This window comes from Lepus europaeus, chromosome 12, assembly GCF_033115175.1.
Source record: "Lepus europaeus isolate LE1 chromosome 12, mLepTim1.pri, whole genome shotgun sequence".
NCBI classification, from domain to species: domain Eukaryota; kingdom Metazoa; phylum Chordata; class Mammalia; order Lagomorpha; family Leporidae; genus Lepus; species Lepus europaeus.
Window position 1 is genome coordinate 62,867,073 of NC_084838.1, and position 24,658 is coordinate 62,891,730.

Sequence of the window (24,658 nt, forward strand, 5' to 3'; positions counted from 1 at the left end):
GAAAGATCTCCAAGATATAGCTTGAATTCATAGAAATTATATCTACTTCTCACCAACAGTGGATTAGAGTACCTTTTTTCCTTCACATCCTTTTCAGCATTTGTTAATTGTTGATTTCCTGATGAGAGCCATTTTAACTAGAGTGAGATTACCTCACTGTGGTTTTGATTTGCATTTCCCTGATGACTAGTGACCCTGAGCATTTTTTAAAGTGTCTGTTGGCCATTTGAATTTCCTCTCTTGAAAAATGCTTGTTTAAGTCCTTTGACCATTTCTTCACTGGATTGTTTGTTTTGTTGTTGTTGAGTTTATTGAGCTGCTTATTGATTCTGCATATTAACCCTTTATCAGTTGCTCGGCTTGCAAATATTTTCTCCCATTCTGTCAGTTGCCATTTCACTTTGCTGTGTTACTTTTTCAGTGCAGAAGCTTCTCAGCTTGATGCAATTCCATTTGTCAATTTTGGCTTTGATTGTCTGTGCTTCTAGGGTCTTTTGAGATTACTTTTGAGATGCGCTTCTGAGACATTGTTGCCTATGCCAAGGTCTTGCAGAGTTTCCCCAATGTTCTTTAGTAATTTGGTGGTATCAAGTCATAGATTTAGGTCTTTGATCCAATTTGAGTGGATTTTTGTGTAAGGTGTAAGGTTGGGCTCTAGTTTCATACTTCTGCATGTGGATATCCAGTTTTCCCAGCACCTTTTGTTGAAGAGACTTTCCTTGCTCTAGGGATTGATTTTGGCTACTTTGTCAAAGATAAGTTGGTTGTCAATGTGTGGATTGATTTATGGAGTTCCTATTCTGTTCCATTGGTCTACACATCTTTTTTTTTTTTTTTTTGTGCCAGTTCCAGGTTTTTTTTTTTTGTTTGTTTGTTTGTTTTTTATAACTAGCCTGCTTCCCTGTAGTATATTTTGAAATCAGGTCTTGTGATGCCTCCAGCTTTGTTTTTGTTATATAAAATTGCTTTAGCTATTAGGGGTCTCTTGTGTTTCCATATGAATTTTAGCATCAATTTTTCTAATCCTCTGTTGATGGGAATGTAAACTGATACAGTACTGTGGAAGACCATATGAAAGTACCTCAGAAATTTGAATATAGACCTACCATATGACCCAGCCATTCCACTCCTGGGAATTCACTCCAACAAAAAAAAAATCAGCATATGGAAGAGTTATCTGTACCTGCATGTTCATTGCAGCACAATTCAGAATAGCTAAAATACAGAAATAATCCAGGTGTTCATCAACTGTTAAGATAACAAAGAAATTATAATACACACACACAGATGCTGTGGTGTATTACCCAGCTATAAAAAAAGATAGAAACCCTGTCTTTTGGAGTAGGATGGAAACAACTGGAAACCATTATACTCAGTGAAATAATTCAGTCCTAAAAAGACAGATATCATATGTTTTCCCTGAACTGAGGTAACTAATAGAGTATCTAAAATGCAATGTTTTGGAGCAAAGTAGACATTTTGAGATTCAGTGATTGTTTACAGCCCTTGTATCTTCCTTTGAGGGACAGTATTTCTTTTTCTTCATACTATTTATTGAACTCTTTTACTTGGTGTAGGGTTAACTATAAGATCATTAAGTAAACTGAAAATAGATCTTTGTACAAATTAAAAGTAGGAATGGAAAAGGGAAGAATAAAAAGGTTTAGAGAATGGGTAAGAGGGAGAGTAGGGTGGGAATATCACTGTGTTACTAAATCTATATATAGGAAATACATGAACTTATATAACTTAAATAACATTTTAAAAAATATTATATCTACTTCTACATCCAGGTGCTTATGATTTTCTTCTATGAACTTGCATACAAGAACAGAATTGATTGAAGCCCGAAACAATATAATTGCTTTGACAATTATATTTGACCTTTGAAGAGGCCATGCATGTTCCATTATAGAATCATTTTGCCAGCAATCAACATCAGAATGCATGATCAAGTCCCTGCTACTCTGTTTCCAATTCAGCCTCCTCCTATTGTGCCTATGAAAGCAGCAGAGCTGCTATTTACTAGTTCACTCCCCAGATGAGCACATAGGCCAGCAATGGACCAGGCCGAAGCCAGGAGCCAGGGCCTTCGTCCAGGTCTTCCGCATAGGTGATAGGGCCCAAACACATCGGCCTTCTTCTACTGCTTTTTCCAGGCCATTATCAGGGAACTGGATCAGAAATGGAGCAGCTAGGACACAAACTGGTGCCCATTTGGAATGCTGGCATTGCAAGTGGCAGCTCTACCCACTTTGCCACAATGCTGAAAACTACTGTTATGCTCTTAACTTCTATAACATCATTCCCTGACCCCCTTTATTAACTCCATATGTTAATGAGAAATAATCAAGTAATTGTAACAACCTTTGTACATCCAAGAGAGAATGAATAAAGTACATGTGTACATATACACAATAGAAATAGAATGCTGTCATAATAAAGGGTGAAATCTTGCCGTTTGTAAGGATGCAGATAAAACTGGAAGTCATCATGCTAACTGAAATAAACAAGCATAGAAATACAAGAATCAGATGTGTAGTCAATTCTTTAGGGTGAAGAAAATAAAGGGTAGAGAAACGAATTAAATTAGAGAAGTGAACTAACTTGTGAATCATCAAATCCTAGCAAAAAGCAGACTATAATATAGGTTTTACCTAATTCCATTGTGGTTATTTTTCTTACTTTGAAAGAAGAAAAAACACTGTAGTATCATCCAAACTCTTAGAAGGACTAACTCATGGAAATGTACCCATTGGGGAAATAAATTTTAGGTGATAAAATGATACAGTAAAAGGAAGAAAACTAGGAGATAAAGGTTACATGTTGTATGTTAGCAAATTGTGCTCTATTATTTATAATATTGTCTCATATTTAATGATCACAGTAATGCTGTATTCCTTTTATGGGTGAGGAGATTGATGCTCAAGGATGATATACGAATTGACTTTGCTTTCTTTCTACTGTCAGTTGCTTCAAGAAAACAAGGAAATCAGTACCCTGTTCCATATGTGTGCTTTTGCCAGTTCTGGCTCTACATTATCTGAGTTTCCACATTCTGTCTTAATTTCTCAGATGATTAACTATTGTTCATGGATAAGATTAATTATCACAGGCTTTCCCAGGAATCATGAAGATGTGTCTGTATAGTCACACAAAGAGCTACAGTAAAACACACCATATGACAAGTATTATATCAGTGGTATAACAAAGTAGCTTATGACTTCATCAAAGGGATATCTCCAGGATAATGTAACCTGAGGAAGCATCAACAGAGACATCCCATTGATTTGAGTCTTGAGTGACTGATCATAAAAAGGCACACCATTCTAAATGAACTATGTGAAGTTTGAAAAGCATTTCCAAACTTGGTTAAAGCAAAATGCTTTAGATGAAAAGTGATAAAGAAGAATGTGATGGACCAGTTAGGATCCATATCCTGAAGGTCTTGTTATTCACTCATGCAATCTGGATTTCAATTAATAGCTAAATGAGATCATGCTGGAGATTTTTATTTCTCTGACAACACTAACAATGAACAGATATTCAGAAGACTAGTATGTCATTGACATACAGCATGAATATGAAAAAAGAAGATGGTAAGGAGGTCAGTGAGAAGGCTATTCAAAAAAGACGTGAGCAACTGTAAATGGGGTTGATGTATATCCTCTCTATAATATCAAATACTATTGTATTTTTTGAAGGCAGGGTGATGCTTCTTTCTTTATGTTATCAATCACACTTTCTCTCAATTCTACAAACACACAATTTGTTCTATGACATTCCTGAGTGACAGGTTATTTTCTAGATTTCTTGTTTAAACTAGTACATCATGCTCTCTTCTGATCTGACCTCTAATCCCACAGTCAATAGAGCACGAGACAGTGACATGTTTCTTTGACTCTTCAATCAATAAGTAGGTGGCTTAGGAAAGATTAATAATGATGATCACCATCCTGCGTAAGCCTGACATTGTCATTTGGACATATGAGAAGATAGATGATCAGATCTCAGACACATTCAAAATAGTGAAATGAGACCTCATGAAAGTAATGAAAGAGACATTTTTACTAGGCTTAACGACATATTTCTTGCTATATAAAACAACTTCTGAGCTATGAATGCAACTACACTTTCATTTTTCCCTTTATCTACCTATCAGAACAAACAAAATAAAACAAATGTAATATATTCCAGACAAATAATAATGTATGCTAATGTACAAATAATAATGTATGATAATGTTTAAATAATTGATTTGTGATTGTTGTTTTAATATATTATAAACTTACAGAAAATTAATTCTAAATATTTTACAATGATCAAAATAACAAAGACCAAACCTATTTTTGTAAAAACGTATCTAATTATTAACTATTTAGAAACAAATTTATCAGCGATATCACAAAAAGAAGAGTAAAGCTGCCATATGTGCTCATTTTAGATGTGTGTGAGGTGAAGTACCTGGAATCAATATATATGAGAGAGTGTAATAAAATATTATCTTTGACAACTCTGCATAGACATCTAGGTCTTTGAGGATGCATTTCAGAGTTTTGGGGGCCAAGGGAAGTAAATGTCTTTCTGGGGTCACCTGCTGAGTTGGTAGTTTTCTAGGCTTGTAGGAAAGATCCCATTTGCTGCAGGAGATAGTTTAGGGTGGCAATGTAGATGCATAGGGAAGCAGCATTTCTCAATACTTTGTTGAAAGAATATTAAAGTCTGAATCTACTTAGAAGCTTCCAATGGGGGAATTCCTAAAATCTTAGCTCAGATCCATTATATTAGAATATTGGGTAGCTGAACTATAAATCTGCATTTTAAAAAGTGACCTTTATGTAACTGAATATGTGAACAAAATTATCATTTAAAGAAATTTTAATAATCTGTGTTCCACATTTTAAATTTTCTTCAAAAAATTAACAAGTTTAAATAATAAAATGATTTTATCTCTGGAGTATTGTTCATATTGACATATTAGACAAAATAGCAAATCATTCTTGTAAATTTATCTATGCTCTAAATAACTTGTGATTTGATGCTCATTATCATCATTTAAATAATGGATATAGTAGTGTAAATTATTGCATTGTTTTTCAGAATTGTATTTGTAACCTACTTGAACTGCACAAAATTATATCCTATTGTAATAGTTTTTTAAAAACTTTATTATGGATCAATTCAAATAAACCTAAAAGAGATAATACTGCCTTTCATCCATTCCCCATCCAACTCAAGAAGACCCCAGGGTTGTGGACAATGTGCACCTTAGGGATGATCCACTCACCAATGATTAGGGTTCTTTTTTGTTCTATCCTAATCAAGACTCTGACATGATTCTAGAGGGGATTGAGATCAGTATCACATTTCTGAGAAGGAATCTCTTGCCAGTTCTATGAGCCAGTTATAAGTCATATTCAACTTATTTATACCACAGAGATGTGAATGTGTTTTTAAAAACAAGTCATCATGTTGTGTGCTAATTTTTAATAGAATCATATATTGAATTTTTTTAATGTTTTTAAGGATTTTATTCAGTGAGAGAAATGCACAGGAGAGTGAAGGCTTTATTTAGGAGGGGAAGAAAAGTCTAGAAGCTAAGTTGAGTCCAAACCAAGCAGAGAGCAGGCCAGGAGCAAGCCACATGCAGCAAGCATGCAGGCATAAAATCAGAGAGCAGGTGGCCCGAAGGTCCAGGTACAAGGCAACAGAGCAAGAAGCACACCAAGGGCCATAGGGGCAACAAAAGGCAGGGCCCACCATGCTCCAGGTCTTTTATCCACTTCCAAAGGGAAGTAGTTACATAGCCTGATTGGCAGGTGGGCATACAGGTGGGATCAGGTAGGGGCGTGAGATCACATGGGCATGGTGAATGTGTGGTCTTCTAGTTCACAAATCTAATCGATGTGGTCCTATCTGCATGCCTACATCATCCTCCCCCCCCCCCCCCGCCCACACACATTCCAGCCCTTAATCCTAAGGGACCTTGAAAGGCATAGAATCATCAAATCTTCTATAGCTGCTTCCTTTTTATGAAGTGTATCACGGACCCTGCCTGTCCTGGGTCTGGAAATCTTTGTCTATCTCATCTAGCAAATTTAGTTTATGAGCTGGAATAGTCTTGGTCAAGAGGACATTTATTTCCACGTTTTTAAAGTGTGTTTTACAAAACATTAATAACATGAAAATCAATTTTGAAGCTCATGACAAATAGGTTTTTAATATAAAATCATTTAGATAATATTAGCATAAATCTTAGGTTTCAATGATAAGTAGGTTTTATGAAGTCTATGTTTTCATGAAGAAACAATGTTAAAAGTATTTCATAATATGGGGCTCAGCCACATTGAAACAATTGATAGATCTATTATCTTCTCTTAAACAATTCCAGAAATAAAATACCAACAATATACATATTATCTTTGCTTAAATACCCTCAGAAATATAAAATTCACTTGTTTCTCAAAAGCCAATTGAAGATTGACTGATTCTAAATGAATATGAGAGCATTCTGAGTTGACAAATACCTTCCTATCACTTCTACGCAATCGTTTATTGCCCTCATAAAAAATTATACAAGGTATGTAACTCTTGTTTTTCATATTAGTTTTTTATTCATTTGAAAAGTTATATTTTGGATAACTGTCTTTTGTAAACCCACAAATAACACAAAAATATTCATTTCTCCAGTGTTCCAGACTTTTTTTTCCTTAAAGATTTATTTCTTTTATTTGAAAGTCAGAGTTACACAGAAAGGAAGGAGAGGCAGAGAGAGGGAAAGAGGTCTTCCATCCGCTGGTTCACTCCCCAATTGGCCATAATGGCTGTGCCGATCCGAAGCCAGTAGCCAGGAGTCAGGAGCTTCTTCCAGGTCTCCCACATGGGTGCAGGGGCCCAAGATTTGGGCCATCTTCCACTGCTTTCCCAGGCTATAGCAGAGAGCTGGATTGGAAGTGGAGCAGCAGGTACTCAAGCCGGCACCCATAAGGTATGCGGACATTACAGGTGGCGGCTTTACCTGCTACGTCACAGTGCCGGCCATCCAGACTCTCTTGCTTTTTCTAAATTCTATAAATATGGAATTGTAGGAAAAGGTGGAATGATTTACAAACTAAGGACTTTGTGAGAGCTACAAAAACTTCTGTAATTTTAGATGCCTGCATGGTATTATAATGTGAGCCATTATCAAATTATTGTAGTTATTAATCAATACTGACATTTGGAGAAGAAACACATACTCTCTGGAAAATAGTGTGAATGCAGCAACTTGTGGAAATTATATTTGTCAACATTTTCATTTGCTGTCAAGTCAGGCATTTGATCCTTAGAGTTTCCAGCTTAGAGTTCTTTTAATGAATATACTGTATATACCTGAAGGCTGACTAAAAAGAGAAGCTGGAGCAAATAGAGAATTACCATACAAAACCAGAATGTCAGTTTCAATTTAGATCCTTCTACTTCAGTTACTCAAGGTTAAGCATCTGTACCTCAGAGGCACTGCTTGAGGCAAGCAATTCCAGAAGTGGTAAGTAGTGTGGTCACTCCATTTCCCAAATATCTTTCTTTCGCCTGCTGAAGGGTCGTGGCCCACTTTCCACAGCCAAGTTTATCTCGGTGGTAAGACATCAATACAATTTAGTGTCATAGGCAATTTATATTGGATCAGTTGAAAGCTGGCTTAATAGAGCAGAAGTTTTGACATTATTATGAAACATCTACATCATAAAAAGTTATGAAAAATCCTGACTGTAGGCCTAAAATAATTTGACATTTCACTCTGTTGTCTCGAAGAGGCCAAATTATAGATTTTCTTTTTTATGTTGAAGGGTTGATTCACTTCTCATTAATTAAATGTCCAGAGTATTTGGAATTAAGCTGTCAGGTTTTATAAATGAAGCAAAAGACATTTTAATTTCTTATTGTGAGTATCTCAGAATTTAAATTGCACCTCTAGGAGAAGAAGAGCTTACAGTGGTGCTCTACTTGGATATCAAGGCAGAAAGGAGCAAAGGATGCATTTGTATTACTTTAAAGTAAATAATAATGAAGTGAGTACTGGCAGCAACAGCTCTGAGCTAGAGTAGTGCAGTAAACCTATATTCTGAACCTGATCAGATGACACTGAATGGAGAATATGGGATTGTCCGTTGAAAGTTTTTGGATTGTAAATTTGTTAATTCACTCAGCCCAGAGTATATCTTCACAAATTATTTATGAAACTGAGACTTCTCATGGTAAAATACTACAGATGTACAAAAATTGCATTCCCAAATTGAATCAATTGTAAACTTTTAATAAATACCCAATATATACAAAATAATCTACTGAGCACAAAGCACAAAGAAATAAAAATTCATTGTTACCTGGGAGTATTTTACAAATTGATGTAATAAATATAATGTATTCAACCTTCTATACATTAATATATTTAATTCAGTACTAATAAATACAACATAAAAAAAGAAATATTTTATGTTTTCCCACGACAGAAAGAAAACTACATGAAAGTGAGAACATTTTCTGTGCTTGCTTTTTTCACCATTGTTATTTCTAGTACTTCTGATACTGTGAGATATATAGTTGAAGTTCAAGACTATTTGATGATCTATCCATTTTCAAAAAAAAATTGGGGCCAGTGCTGTGGCATAGCAGGTAAAGTCACTGCCTGCACTGCCAGCATCCCATGTGGGCACCAGTTCAAGAAACGGCTGCTCCACTTCCAATCCAGCTCTCTACTGTGGCCTGGGAAAGCAGTAGAAGATAGCTCATCTAATTGGGCCCTTGCACCCACGTGGGAGACCTGAAGGACACTCTTGGCTCCTGGCTTCAGATAAGCCCAGCTCCAGCTGTGGCAGCCAACTGGGGGAGTGAACCAACAGATGGAAGACCCCTCCCTCTCTCTTTCTCTCTCTTTCTCCCTCTGCCTATCTGCAACTCTGCCTTTCAAAAAATAAATAAATAAATAAATAAATAAAACTTTTAAAAGCAAAGAAAAAATTAAAAATCTATTTCAATTATAAAAGGCCATCTGGTGACTGAGTAAAAACATTTTCACTCTTTTTAGGCACTGTTCTAGATAATTTATATAAGCTAAACTATTTGACCCTCACAGCAATCCAGTAAAATGGAAATATTGACATTTTATGAAAGTCAATACTTAGTAAACTGGTGAATGAAAATTGAAACTTAGAGACTTCTGAATTTGGAGTTCTAATATGTAAATACTACACGATATTGTGTCAATTTCTGCAAATGAAAGAAGGAGTGGCTGGTTAATAAGGCCAAACCGGTCATGTGGAAATTGACCATAAAATGGCACAAGTGCTAGGTCAAATAACAACACATGTTTGGATATTTTTGGGAACCCTCCAAGCTGTTTTACAAATGGTTACATTATTGTACATTTTGAGCAGCAAATTATAAGAGTTCCAACTTTTCTACCTCCTTGCCAACACATTATGCTCAGTGACATAAGCCAGGTGCAAAATCTTACATGTTGGATGAATCCATGCAAATCAAATGTCCAGAATATGAGATAAGATCAATTAGCTGTTATCAGGGAATGGGGGAACAGGGATTGAGAAATGACTAACTATTAAAAGATAGAGGTTTCTCTGTGGTGAGTAAAATGTTCAGGAAATAGATGGGGTGATGGCTGAACATCCTTGAGAATATAATAAAAAGCACTGAAGTGTACACTTTACTTACTTGTTTATTTAATAAATATTTATTCATTTGAAAGTCAGAGTTACAGGGAGAGAGGGACACACCCATACACCTCCTGGTTCACTTCCCAGATGGCCACAATTGCTTGGGCTGGGCCAGGCTGAAGCCATGAGCCAGGAGCTTCATCTGGGTCTTCCATTTGAGTGACTGATACTCAAGTACTTTGGCCATTTTCTGCTGTTTTTCCAAGTGCATTGACAGGGAGCTGGATCAGAAGTGGATCAGCCAGAACATCAGTAGGCACCCATGTGGAATGCTGGCATTTCAGGTGGCAGCTTTACCTACTATATCACAATGCTGGTCCCTGAGGCATACAATTTAGAAGAAAGACTATTCAGTAAATTATATGAGAATTATGTCTTCACAAAGGCAATACATGACTACAGGTTATCAAATCATTGAAATAATTAATTCTTCATATGCACCATTATTAGACATTTCTAACTATATGTTCTGATTTTAATTTCCACAAAGTCTAATACTTTTGTACTTTTATTACAACTGATATATTCTTGATGTTGAAGGAATGAATAAATGGTCTATTGGTATAATACACTTTTTTTTTTTTTTTTTTTTTGGACAGAGTTAGACCGTGAGAGAGACAGAGAGACAGAGAGAAAGGTCTTCCTTCCATTGGTTCACCCTCCAAAATGGCTGCTACTGCCGGCGCACTGCACTGATCCAAACCAGGAGCCAGGTGCTTTCTCCTGGTCTCCCATGTGGGTGCAGGGCCCAAGCACTTGGGCCATCCTCCACTGCCTTCCCCGGGGCCACAGCAAAGAGCTGTACTGGAAGAGAAGCAACCGGGACAGAACCAGCGCCCCAACAGGGACTAGAACCCGGAGTGCCAGCGCCGCAGGTGGAAGATTAGCCAAGTGAGCCATGACACCGGCCCACATTTCTTTTTTGAATTAAGAAATGTATTTATTTAATATTTTGAAATGTTCATGTTATTGTTTTATTTTATCAATTTATTTGGGGGTACTTTTGTTTCTATCTGAAATTAAACTGGATCTTTAAATTTAAACCTGTATTGTACTATCAACAAAAGGATTAAGCTCAAAGATGGATAGTAGGATCATATTCAATCAAACATCTGTACTTAATATTATTCTTTGCAGCTGATTCAACTAAGATGACTTGTTAAGGTGGGACCTCACCCAGTATGACTGTGGTCTTAACAAAAGGGGAAAGTTGGACATAGGGATGAACATGAACATCAGCAATATGACAAGAATTTCCAGGAAGCATTCAGGGCGAAGCACATACAGAGCTAAGAGCACTAAAAACTTCAACCAGAAACAGAAGCTGGAAGAAATACATGGGACATATTCTCCCTCATGGCCATCAGAAGACACCAATCCTGCTGAACCTTCAAAGCACTCTTCTTGCTTGGAGAACTGTGAGCCAATGCACTTTTCTTATTTTAAGCAACCCTCCAAAGTTATATTTTTACAGCAGCCCTCACAAACCTATTGTTACTGGGCCAAAGGCATGAGAAACATTTGAGTCTTGCCAAAGTAATACCTCTTTCTGAGAGTTTGAGAAGAATGCACTAAGGTAAAGCCATAATTTGTAAAAGTATCTGCTCTTTATTAACAAATGCTGGATTCAAAGCTCAGGATGAGATGCAGTAAGACAAAATGGATCACAAGAACAAATCATTTAATCCAGAGTATAAAGAAATCACGGAAGATAACAGTGCATATATTTTCCCTTGAACTCTTTAACTGTTCAATTTTTCAAAGGATGACAAATATTGTAGAAGATTCCAAGTCAAGCCCCATGCTTTGTGGAAAAGAGAGATTTTGATGAAGGTGAGGATGTGGGAGATTTGCACTTACATTTGAAAGTCTAGCTTCCTGAAAGAAATTATGTCCTCTGGGATTTAGATTGTTTGGGATAGCAGGAGAGATGCAGACCATGAAATGTCATTGACTCAATAAACCCGAAGAGAACAGAGAAATAAACTTTTACTGACTTGTCACTGGGAGAAGAGTGAGGGAGAAATGTATCTGTTCAGAGAGGAACAGTACTTTCTATTATCTAAAGGCCATCACCATGTAAAGTAAAATATTTATAGCTCTTCTTAGAAAGTATGATTTCAGTTATGCTCAACAAATCTTTTTGTTATCTTTGTACAGCTCTGACTTTAAAAAATGAATTCATGTGCTGTTACATGCAGCCATTTGAACTGGATTGATACAATCTACCTAGTGAATCAGAGACCTAATACATAGATAACTGGATTTTGATGATGGTTATGATAGACATACCCATAACATTTTTGAAGATGTGTCCATGTTTAAGGCAGTGTGTTGAAGGGATTAAGAAATTCTTTCTGTGTAAAACAACGAAGAATTGCAGAGTTGTATTTTCTTTAAAAAATCTTCAAAGTCTCACACTTTGGCAGCATGCCCCTCTCGCTCTTGTCTTCCTTAATCAAAATTTATATTTATTAGGAGATGCTACACTATATAATATTTATTTGCAAACCCATGCTAAGGCTGTCAAAAGTGAAAAGTAAACTATTTAGGCAAAGAAATATCAGATGTATCCAGATATTTTATTTGATACTAGATTTAATACCAATATTTTAACATTCCCTCTTTATCAAAAGTTTACAAGATCAGAAATTACTTTCCTGCCAACAGGGTTTCAGTTAGAACTAGCTAATGAGAAGAACTTGTATGAGATTGAAAGAAGAACAAGAAAACTTAGCAAGTTTTGGTTGGTGGATGCTTTACAGTGGGTATATATAAGTTTTATATGCCCGATGTGGGGCTTTTCTAATGCTGTTCAAAACTTTCCTTGCTCTCATCTTTGGTGCCTTCTGTGAGAATTTTGCACCGTCCAATTTCCTGAAAAACAAATGTAAGCTTCCTCTCCTTTGGTCTCCCAGACCTTCTAAACATTGTTTAAGGTTCAATGCTTTATTTAAAATGCATTGAATGATTCATGCATAAATGAGAAACCTTAAATGAGACAGAAGCAAACCGAACTAATACAATAGTGGCAGGGAGCCAATCACTTGAGCCATCAGCAACTGTCTCCTAGTATGCACATTAGCAGGAAACTGGAATGAGGAGCAGAGACTCTAAGGGCAATGTCAAAATATCAACACTGAAATAAAAGTTACTCGCTAAACATACTGATGTAAAAGAAACAAAGGAAAAGTAGGACCACAGACGAAGACTTGTGGGAATTTCAAATAATGGTGGTTCCTATTACACCTTTAAAAATAGTTATCATAGTATGCAAAAAGAGATAAATGACAAAATTGAGAAGATATATGTGTGAATATGCACTTCTAACATGTTCCTGAGTGTTGCTGGTGCTTCTTTTCTGAACCTCACTCTTCGAGAACTGTTGCTTTTGAAGTTGTTGCTAGTATGTAGATTTCTTTCTTACTGTAGAGAATGTCATCACTTTGCCGCCAGAGGAGAGTTCAGTGTTCCCATCTTCCATCTTTCCCATGCTTCAAGCCATGTCACTCACACCATGTAACTTCCTCAGATAATATTACTCATACATGGAGAGAAGCAGAATTACACAGCGAATTTTGTCCCTTAAGAGCATCCCTGACAGTTAAAGAGAAAGTAATATATTCAATAGAATTCAAAGGAACGTGTATTCAAAGGAATGCACTCTGTATTCAATGACAGGTAAAGGTGAAAAAATGTAAGTAGAGCTCTTTGAGGTGGCCGCAAAGTCTTTGGTAAAATTTACATGCCAAACCTTCCTCTAATATCATGCTGATATAGAAATTTTACTTGAAATTTTACACTAGCTCAATTCTTTTTACTTTGCCATCTTGTTTCTTTTCTCTGTCCCATTTCTCTCTGGATAACATCGTTGACAAATAAAGTATATATGCACCTGAAAAATCCAGAGTATGTACCAAGTGTTCTATGATCTGTATTTTCCCCTCTTAACATTTTTCCTATCATTGTTTATGTCTGATACATTTTTGATTTGATATTGGACATTGACAAAAAACTATTCTGCCCAAGATAGCATCCACTAACTACATGTGTCTATTTAAAATTAATATAGAATTCAAAAACTAGTAAGTAAAAAAACATTATTCCTCAAGAATATAGATAAAGTCTATAAACAATAATCAAATATCAAAATGTCATTCTTTATATTACAGGCTTTTTGTACTCTGTATATTAGTTACTACATACCTGGGGAAACATTTTGTGTTTTTGAGACTGGAGGATTAGGCTTGTGATTATAAACTAAATTGAAAGTATGTCACTGTAAAAAATAAAAGAAAAATAAGAGTAGAAAGAGAGAGAATGGGAGTAAAGGAGGATAGGATAGAAGTTATCATTAAGCTCTTTGCTGGGGACTGCCTAGGTGCTATCTCGACCATCTCTTGAAATAGGAACATTTTGCTGCAGCCCTTGGAAGGTCAAGAATGACCGTTATCTTGAGGAGAGAGACAGGCACATCATGCCTGCATTCCTTGAAAGGCCAAGGATGCTGGGAACAGTCCTCCCATGCCTTAGGTTGTGGGAAGGCTCAAGCCACAGAGGCCAGTATAACCGGCAAGGGTCTGTTTATCACCCAAGATGTTCCTTTCCCTTGTGAGATATCACCTAAGACAAACAAGCAAGGATCTGTTCCTCCCTCCTCCTCCTCATGAGGGATCCCCTGATGCATATCGTCACATAGGTGGAATTGTGCTAATGTGAACCAATATACACTTGCTTATGTGGCAAGCCTGTTATCTGGAAGGAATAAAAACCACCTGGAAAGGCAGAGAATTTCCCTCTCCACTCACACAGAGGCTCCCCCACCTTTACCCTCCCCCCATTGCATTTTCCATAATCTCTTGTCTTTTTCTTTATTCATTGTTCTCTCCACTCTTCAGCCTGGAAAAATTGCTCAGCTCTTAAAACTGTATATATGAAATACATGAAATTGGTTCCCTTTATAAAAATAAAAATAAATAAAAAGAAGAGCTTGGCCAGAAAGTTCTTTTCTCTGCTGTATTTCTTAGTGAAAGTCTAGCTACTTCTGACATCACTTATTAGTGGCAGTTTCCTGCCCTTTCATCCTCTACTGTCCACAGAGGAAGTTGGAAAAAAAAATGGATGAGAGAAGCCATTCATATTGGGCTTGGAAACTTCCTTCTAGATGGAAGAGTTGCTGGAGGAATGCCCATCTGTCAAGATAACGAAGCTGTACTGTGAAGATCAGCTGGAGGCAGAGAAAGATTGCTGGCCTCCCCACCGTTAGTTATGCTCACAAATTCCATGCACTGTGCTCTTGGGGCAGATGCTGGTTTCCGGTATGACCACCAGTGGAATGACCACTGTTTAGCTCTTCTGTGTAGAAGATGTGTAGTTGGTTACATTCTGAGGCACATAAGGCTTTTCTAATAAACACAATAATAAAAAATAAAATAATATAATAAATTTAATATAAATTAAAATAAAGAAATTAAAACTAAGTCCCAAATTATAGTGTCTACCTTTCAAGTGTTCAACAGACACATATGGGGGTTATGATTTTGGACAGCATAGCTTCCACAATAATGGGAAGTTTTATTGAAAAGTATTGCTCCAGAGGCTTTAGTTGATATTATCTTCCCACAATGAGAGTTTCAATGGAGCTTGATCACATTATTTCATTTAGGGACAGGAATAGTTAGGTATTGCATTTAAGTTTCTCAAGGTATATTTGTTTTGATTGTTCTTGTTCCCAATATGTGTCCCATATGAGATCTCCAATAACAGCCTGTTGATCTCTTAACTCTAAACTTTGTTTCCCCAGCACAAAAGATTGGTGTGTGTTCTTGGTGTCATTGTTTTGGAACACTGATCAAGTTCTCATACTCATTGTAAGAAAACAGCAAAAGTTCTTTGTGGGTATGTGGGGGCTGTGGGGGGAACAAGACAGATTTTGCCTCATTTCTCTGCAGTTGGATTTTTTATTCCTTTTTTACAGGATCTTGTCTTTTATTTTCAACTTTGACGTTGCATGACTGAACTTGAACTTTCTCTCCCTTGTCTCATGAATCTACCAAAGACTTGTGAGTTCAAGAGTTTGATTGCTCAATTCACTCTGAAGAATAGGTGCTAGGAGCAGGTGTTTATCTTAGTGGTTAAGTTGTTCACATTCCAAATCAGAGTGCCTGTGTTCAGTTCCTAGCTGTCCTGACTTCACCTTCTTGCCATTACAGACCCTGGGAGGAAACAGGAAGAGCTGAATAAATGGACACAGGGGAGACATGTATTGCGTTCCCAGTTCCTGGTTTTGGCCCTGACACAGCCTTTGCCATTACATGCTGTTGGGGAGTAAACTAGCACACACAACCTCATTGTCTCTGTGTGTCTCTTCCTTTCTGTCTTTCTCTGTGTCAAATAAATAAAAATTCAAAAACAATAGGTTCAAAATTGTAGGAAGAAAGCTTCAGAGAAGCTTAAAAATCACTTCACTGAGGTCTGGTGCTGTGGCGTGGTGGGTAAAGCTGCCACTTGCATGCCATCACCCTCTGTGGGCAGTCCCAGCAGCTCCACTTCTGATCCAGCTCTCTGTTGTGGCCTGGGAAAGCAATGGAAGATGGCCTAAGTGCTTGGGCCTCTACAACCACGTGGGAGAGCTAGAAGAAGCTCCTGGATCCTGGCTTCAGATCAGCCCAGTTCTGGGGCTGTTGAGGCCGTCTGGGGAGTGATACAGTGGATGGAAGACCTCTCTCTCTTTCTTTCTCTCTGTCTTTGCCTCTCTGTAATTCTGTATTACAAACAAATGAATAAATCTTTAAAAATATCACTTTGTTTTTCTTCTTTCTTGTATCTTTTATTTTTTTAAAAGAGATTTATTTATTTGAAAATCAGAGATATATATGGAGAGAGAGAGAGAGAGAGAGAGAGAGAGAGAGAGAGAGAGAGCGCTTCCATCTGCTGATTCACTCCAAGCTGGCCACAATGACCAGGGCTGGACCAGGCCAAAACCAGGAGCCATGGACTCGATCTTGGTCTCCCACATGGGTGCAAGAGCCCAAGCACTTGGAACATCTTCCACTGCTTTTCCCAGGCTTTTAGCAGAAGCTGCATCAGAAGTGGAGCAGCCTGAACAAAAACTCACATCCATATGGGATATTGGCATCACAGGCACAGGCTTTAACAACTATGTCACAATGCAGGCCTCTTTTACCTTGTACTTTCGATCCCTGGGTTCCTTCTATACTATTGTAGGCTTTTATTTGGTAGCTTAACTAAGATAAATCTATACTTATATCCACCCTGCACCCTCATTCTTATTTTGATTCTCAAATATGTAGGTGGATATTGTTAATCAGTTATGAGATTCTTACAAAATCATTTCAACCCTATTTATCTCTCCTTTCTGAATCTCTACCCAGATTAGATCACATTATCACCATGTTATCTTATGTTTTGTATTTACTAAATACATTTTGTATATGTTCTTCCAGCTCATTATTATTTCTTCATCTGGTGCTATTCTCTGTTAAACCCATTTATTTGGTTGATTTTCATACTTCAGTTGTCTACTAAACTTACATGTGTTGCCTTTTATCTACTCAAATATGTTCATTGTTTGGATCTTTTCTAGCAGTACTTAATAATTTATTCCATTATATAAAGTCTTGTTTCCTTCATTGAATATTGGCTAAAGCAGTGCCAAATACCATATATAAAATTTTTAGAAATAATTTAAGGTATAGGGACAATTTATATCCCTCTAAGTTTGATTTTTATTTGTTTTTGTTAAATGTCGGGGCATTGGCAACACCAGACAATCTTATTGTTATTAGGACTTTCAATTATTATTATTATTTTCTTGCAGAGCTGCTGCTCTTGAATGTGCTACTTCTAATTACTGTTATCTTCAGAAGTTATAGCATTTTGTGGTCCCAAGACAAACATAGGAAGTTTCTTCCACTTGCCAGCTCCTAGACTTCATTTCTTTATTTCTTTCTTTTTTTTTTTCTTTTCTTTTCTTTTTTTTTTGGCTCTTCTTCCTCATTAAGCTGTCAAAGCTTCTGTTTAAGTTTTCCATGTTATCAACTTTCTCCTCTGGAATTGCCATATACTTCCTAAGGAAAAGTATCTAAAAATGTAAAAAATGTCCACATTACTTCTTTTTGATTGCTAATTATTTAGAATATGGTTCTATAATTCTTCTATGCCTTGTTAGATCTTGCTACTGTCTTTGAATACCCTACTGTTACTTCTAGATGCAATAAGGTAAGAAAGGAAATCAGATACAAATGTATTAGGCAGGAAAAACAAAACTGTCTTTGTTCACAGGTGACACAATCATCTGTATCTGTAACACAAATTGTTAGAATTACTGACACATACCTATTAGAATGACCCTAATCCAAAACACCGACAACAGTAAATGCTGGCGAAGATGTTGAGAAACAGAAATTCTCATTCATTACTGGTGAGAATGAACAGCTACTTTGGAAGATATTGTGGTATTTTCCTACAAAACAAAACACACTTATATCATATGAACTAGCAAAGTATTTACCCAAAGAAATTGAATAAATATCCACACAAAAACCAGCACATGTATATTTATATTCATAATTGTAGAGAAAAAATTAAGATGTTTTTCAGCAGGTGAATAAATAAATCAATAGCAGTATATCCAGATAATGGGACTATTAATACTGCTAAAATATGTTAAACTCAAGGCAGGTGTTTGGTCTAGCAGTTAAGATGCTAGTTAAATTGACCACAACACATATTGGAGTGAGTTGATTCAATACCCATTTCCAACTCCTCACTTCATCTTCCTGTGAAAGTGGGTGCTGTGTAGCAGTGGTATAGCTCAGGTAGATGGGTTCCTATCACCCTAGCAGAAAACCTGGATTGAGTTCCCAGTCCCCTGCTTCTGACCAGTATAGCCCTGGTCACTTCACACTTGCTCTCTCTTTCAAATAAAATATTTTAATAATATGTTATAGTATATACACAAAGCAACCTTTAGCATTCACATTAATCAAGGTTTCATATAGAATAATATAATAGATAACTACTTAGATATCAAATATACTTTAGAGGGAAGGGGCTTAAAGATAGTCATAAACATTTGGAGGTAATTGCCAGAATTTTAAGTTGCATAGTTTATATTTATTCCTCTAAAATAAGTTATTAATCTGATATCATCTTAATTATTCATAATTTCAGTATTAATAATCCCATAGGTTTTTGCCACTTATTCAGAGAAGAATTCTGAATACTGACTCAAATAGACCAGACAACACATGGTAAGTTTTTAAGCTTTTTATTCAGTGAGAGAAATGCGTAAGAAAGTAAGGACTTTATTTAGGGGAGAAAGAGAGATCTAGAAGCTAAGTTGGGTCCATACCAGGCATAGAGTAGGCCAGGAGCTAGCCACGTGGAGCCAGCATATGGTTATGAGCAGCCACAGGTAGCTAGCGTGGCAGCAAAGCAAAGGCAGACAGTGATTTTTGGGTGATCCTTGGCTTTTATATACTTTCCAAAGGGGAGTGTTTACATAGCCTGCTGGGCAAGTGGGCATTCAGGTGAGATCAGGTAGGGGCATGAGATCACACACTGGGTGTGGTGGAGGACATGGTCTCCAGCTTACAAATCTAATCAGTTTTATCCTACCTGCCTGCCTATATCAAATGGACAGAAAAAAATCTGAAACATGTGGATGGATATGTATACACTGTCTCTACTGTTGAGGAACAGTGTTTTTCTTTTTTCTTACTATTTGTTGAATTCTTTTCTTAGTGGAGTGTTCAGCTTATGATTATAAAATAAATTGAAAGTATGTAAAAATTAGAAGAAAGAATAATAAAGGAAGGAAAAGGGAGGCTAGGAAGGTGGATGGGAAGGATAATAGGATGGGAGCTATCACCATGCTCCTAAATCTGTATATAAGACATACAAGAAATTTGTTCACCTTATGAAAATAAAAATTACACAAAAGAAAATATAGTTTCAGAAAATGCACTTTAAATTTAAAAGCATATATGGCTAAAATCTGCACTTGTTAATGAAAATTATCCATGGTCTTATATATGTCAAATCTATGTTATGTTAATGGAAACATTTATATGAGTATATATTGTTGAGTCAGTATTATTTCTCTGTTGCTTACTGTGGAGCCTGGAATTTATAGAAATAATGGTGAACATCTCTGAACATCAGAGCTACATTTTAATTGCTGTTTTCTGTTTGTTGTTACTTACATATGCATGGATTTTTGAAGTTCTTTTTTGCCATGCTTGTTCCAATACAATTCTTTTGTATTGTTTTTACATTCTTGTTTCACAACCTTACTTGCTTCCTTGGTTTGCCTATGAATATTTCAACTTTTTTTCACCTCCACTAAATTTCATTCTGCAAAAATACAGTTACTCAATAATTGTTTTGGGGTAACTAGAAAAAAAAAGTCTTTAACATGCAATTTTTTTTCTTCTTTAGGAAACTAGTAGTTAGTTAAAGCAACACATTTCCCAACAAAATGTCACTTGATTGGAAAATTCAAAAATATAAAATTATTTTTATTCATTATATTGAAGAATCCCTTCTGTTTCACTTTTCAGTGTTAGTGATTAAGTGTGATATCAATATAACTATAAGTTTGTGTTTTTTTCTCTTTTGAATAATCTATATACTTTTATAATCTTGCTATTTAACTCCAACACTTTTGAAATTTTATGTGGATGTGTCTCTGAAGAAATTTATTTTTATTAATTAATTGTGATATTCAGAAAGTTACAGGTCCTCTTAGAAATGAAGTAACTTCTATGGGGACTGGGTCAAAAGTAGTTGTAGGAAGGAATTAATTCCTGCTTTTGTGTTGTTGGTTTTGACTACAATTATGAATCAATTACTGATTATAAACAATCCACTTATTTACCACCATGAATATCAAGGATGCTTTCCTCATTGTCACTCCATAACTTTTCCATGGTCTGACATAAGATACTTACCATGATATTTCATTATCTTTGTTTTAGATAGCATCCTAACTTTCTGTCTTTTAAAACAGAAGGTTAACATAGCCACTTGTAAACATGATTTCACCACTCTCTATTACCCATATCCACCAAGCATATTTCTTCTACATTGCAAAACTCACAAAATTTGTACTCTGGTACATATAATCAAATCTTCCAGGATATGTTTATAGGTTGATACCAATTTTCAAAGCCAACATTATGGCTGCAAATGTTATTTACTCTAGAAATGAGGTAGTGAGTTTGGGCTTGTTTGGACTTGGATTTGTACTCCTATGTCATTATAATTCAGTTTCCCCAAAGAGAAAGACATCTAATAAAAACTTGAAAAGAGATCATAGCAGAGAAGAAATCTTGAATAGCATTATTAGATTTAAATTTTATTATGTTGTTAATCTCTCATTAAGATTATCTTTCATCTTCTCCATACTGTGAGTAAGAGATATTTAGGTTTCCTTCTGAAATTATTATATTTAGAGTACTTATTTTGGTACTGATTTGGACTGACTTCTTTTGAGGCCTGTTATAAACTTATATATATTTACCAATAATGTTTCTATTTGAGGTTTTAGTTATTGTTTTGGACATAAACATATATATACACACACACATATAATGATGTCAGAGAATATGTATAATTTTTAATTTTTAGAAAGTGACACTTCCTTTACTTTAGTGTGTACTAAATTATGCAAGTGATTCCCAATGCACTGAGTGGAAGCCTTCTCTATTTACTTGATATTTTTTTCTTTATTATTTGAGCCTGGTTGAAAAACTAATTGCAAAGACTTTTTTCCTATTCATGAAAAATAATATGATTCATACTTATACACTTGTTGTAAACAATTATTAACTAGAAATATACATGAATCTAGCTCTCTTCAGTGGGGGAAGCAAGAGGTGAGTTAAGAAGATGCCATGGCAGGCAAATTTGCTTTTCATAAAGCACAATATCCATCCTTTCTGTAATATTTTTGGGTAATATAATGAAAGTTTTTGTCAAAATGCTGAAATCCTGGGGTGGGCACTGTGATGTAGCAGGTAAAGCCACTGCCTGTGATGTAAGCATCCCATGTTGGTTCCAGTTAGTGTCCTGGCTGCTTCACTACTGATCCAGCTCACTGCTAATGGCCTGGGAAAAGCAGAGGAAGATGGCCCAACTGTTTGTGCCCCTGTACCCATATGGGAGAACTGGACGAAGCTCTTGGTTCCTGTTTTCCCTCTGCACTACCCTGACTGTTGTGGCCATCTGGAGAGTGAACCAGCAGATGAAAGATCTCTCTTTGTCTCTCCCTTTCTCTCTATGTAACTCTTACTTCAAATAAATAAATAAATCTCATTAAAAATGTTGAATTCTTAATTGTTTTAGGCTACTTTAGGGAGATCTCTAAAAGAATCCTTTTGTTTGTTTTTTAAGAATTATTTTATTTATTTGAAAGAGTTACAGAGAGAGGTAGAGCCAGAGAGAGAGGTCTTCCATTCCACTGGTTCACTCTCCAAATGATTACAAAGGCCAAAGCTGAGCTGATTTGAAGCCAGGAGCCAGGAGCTTCTAGAACTGGGTCTCCCACATGGGTGCAGGGACCCAAGGACTTGGGCCATCTTGTACTGCTTTCCCAGGCCATAGCAAAGAGCTGGATCAGAAGTGGAGCAACCGGGACTTGAACCCGATATGGGATGCCGGCACTGCAGACAGCGGCTTTACCCGCTAGGCCACAGTGTGGGCCCCCAGAGAGATCCTTTCAAGCAACAAGTTCATCATAAATGTGGATACTTTGAAAATGATTCAGTCACCCAAACACAGATAACACTCAAATTCGCAAATAGACGCTGTTAGACAATTATGTTCATAATTAAGTTTATCATTTATTCCTAGTCTTAAAGTACAAAAATAAATTGATTTAATCATTGAAGACATAGGACATAAAACTTTGAACTTTTATGTTAGTGTCCAAAATTTAAAATTATTACTATTACTTAATAGGAACTTTGAGTCTGATTTTCTAAAGCCAATCTAGTACAGTATTTTATATAATAATATAATAATATAAATATTTATATAATAATATAAATTATGTAAGTTTTTGCCAATTTTATTCAAATGGCTACCAAATGCTTTGTTTTTTAATATAATATTCATATTGACATTTTTAGTTTTTTTAATTATTCAGTATTTGTCATTTTATGGTTTTATCCTTTATGTCAATTAGTTTATAAAATTTTTGGACAAGATCTATATGATCTAGTTAAATATAATCTTTCAATTTGGTATGTTTTGTTTTTAGTGGTAGGGTTTAATGCCATCAAAGACAAAAAGCAAATAAATAGGGTGGATGATTTTATTCAGACTATTGAATACAGAGAGAATTTCTTACTTGGAGATAAGATTATGTTTGTTCAGTGGAACTCACTTTATATATTTATAGGGAAGAGTCTAAAGTTATAGTTGAGGATATTTTGCAGTGGGGATTGTTTTTCTAATCAAGAAGGATCTAAGACAGGCAGCAAATAAATGTTTATCTTTGTCTAGCTTGTTTTGGAAGAACAAACTCTATAGGCAACTATTTATGAGACAAATAAATGAGAATTTGGAGAATCTATATGTGGCCTTGTCACTGACAAACAAAAGGGTTATATGAAAATTTTATCTAAGGCTTAAGGGGAAAGGTATTATTTTCAGTTTGGTTTCCTGAAAAAAAACAAAAGATAGAAATTTCATGATTGTTGGTTTCCAAGAGGAAGGGACTCAGGTAAAGTTGAACGTTGTCAATGCCAGCTATTGTTCAATGAATATCAACTTGGAAGCAATCTTAGTCTTCTTAAATCAGGTGAAACAGGGTCTGAAACCTACTGTTTTGTAGACTCTTATTGGTGATTCCTATCAAGTCAGCTAGGCCATCTTTGGAGAGGTGAAAATAAAAATTAGTTGATTTAGAATTTTAGAGATCAGACATCTTTACTTACTGTTAGTTAAAAGTTTGAGAAATGATGGATAAGGCATTTTACAAGAAGAAGGACTTTAGTGCAAATATAAAGTTATGATATAAATGGCTTTTTAAAGTGAGGACAAAGGGTTGAATTAAGAGCATATCTAGCCCACCAGTTTCCAGTAAGTTAGTAGATGAAAATATCTTAATTTTGCATCATTACTTATTGGGTTTCCTGAAGCTGGAATTTTGATACTCTTGAAGTTGTCCACAGTCTTGGTTACTGTGCATATAAGTGTATATAATCCCTAAACATTTCATTTTATATTCTTAGTGCCTCAGACAGTGACTTACTCAGGGAGAAGTCTGATTCATAAACATTTATATGATCTTAAAGATATATTGTTGGGAATACAAATAAAAATAAAATCTTCTTCAATTAATGAACCCTACATAAACATAGGAAAGAAAGAAAAGTGTTTTATTATTGAAGACACGTTAAAGCAGATGTAGTAGACATCACAGGCAATCAATTAAAAAGATTGAAGAAGCAGAAAGAAATCTCATTCTTCTATAAGCCAATAAGTTTAAACTCATTACATACATGCAAATTGTCTTTGTCCATAGGAAACACAAACTGTTTTTGTAACTTTACAAAAAGTAAAAAATTATAGCTCAGAGACTTGTGCTTAGAATAAACTCCCCTGAGGAACAGGGAGACAGATCAGCCCCTTCCTAGTTATTCACATTTCAAAGAGATTGCTCCAAGGCTGCTGTAAATGTCATGTTTAGGAATAACAGGCTGCAAGTGGCTTATAGATCTTGCCAAAGATCTGTATGGACCATTTAAAAATGTCTGCCACTTAGATACTACTTAAGTACCTGAAAAAGAACAGATTCATAATTTTGACTTTTCTATGATGGAGAAATTTTCTTTATCTTTAGTCGTGAGGGAAAATTCGTGTTTTATAAAATTATATATATTCTTATAATCTCAGGTCATCAGGTTTTAGCTCAT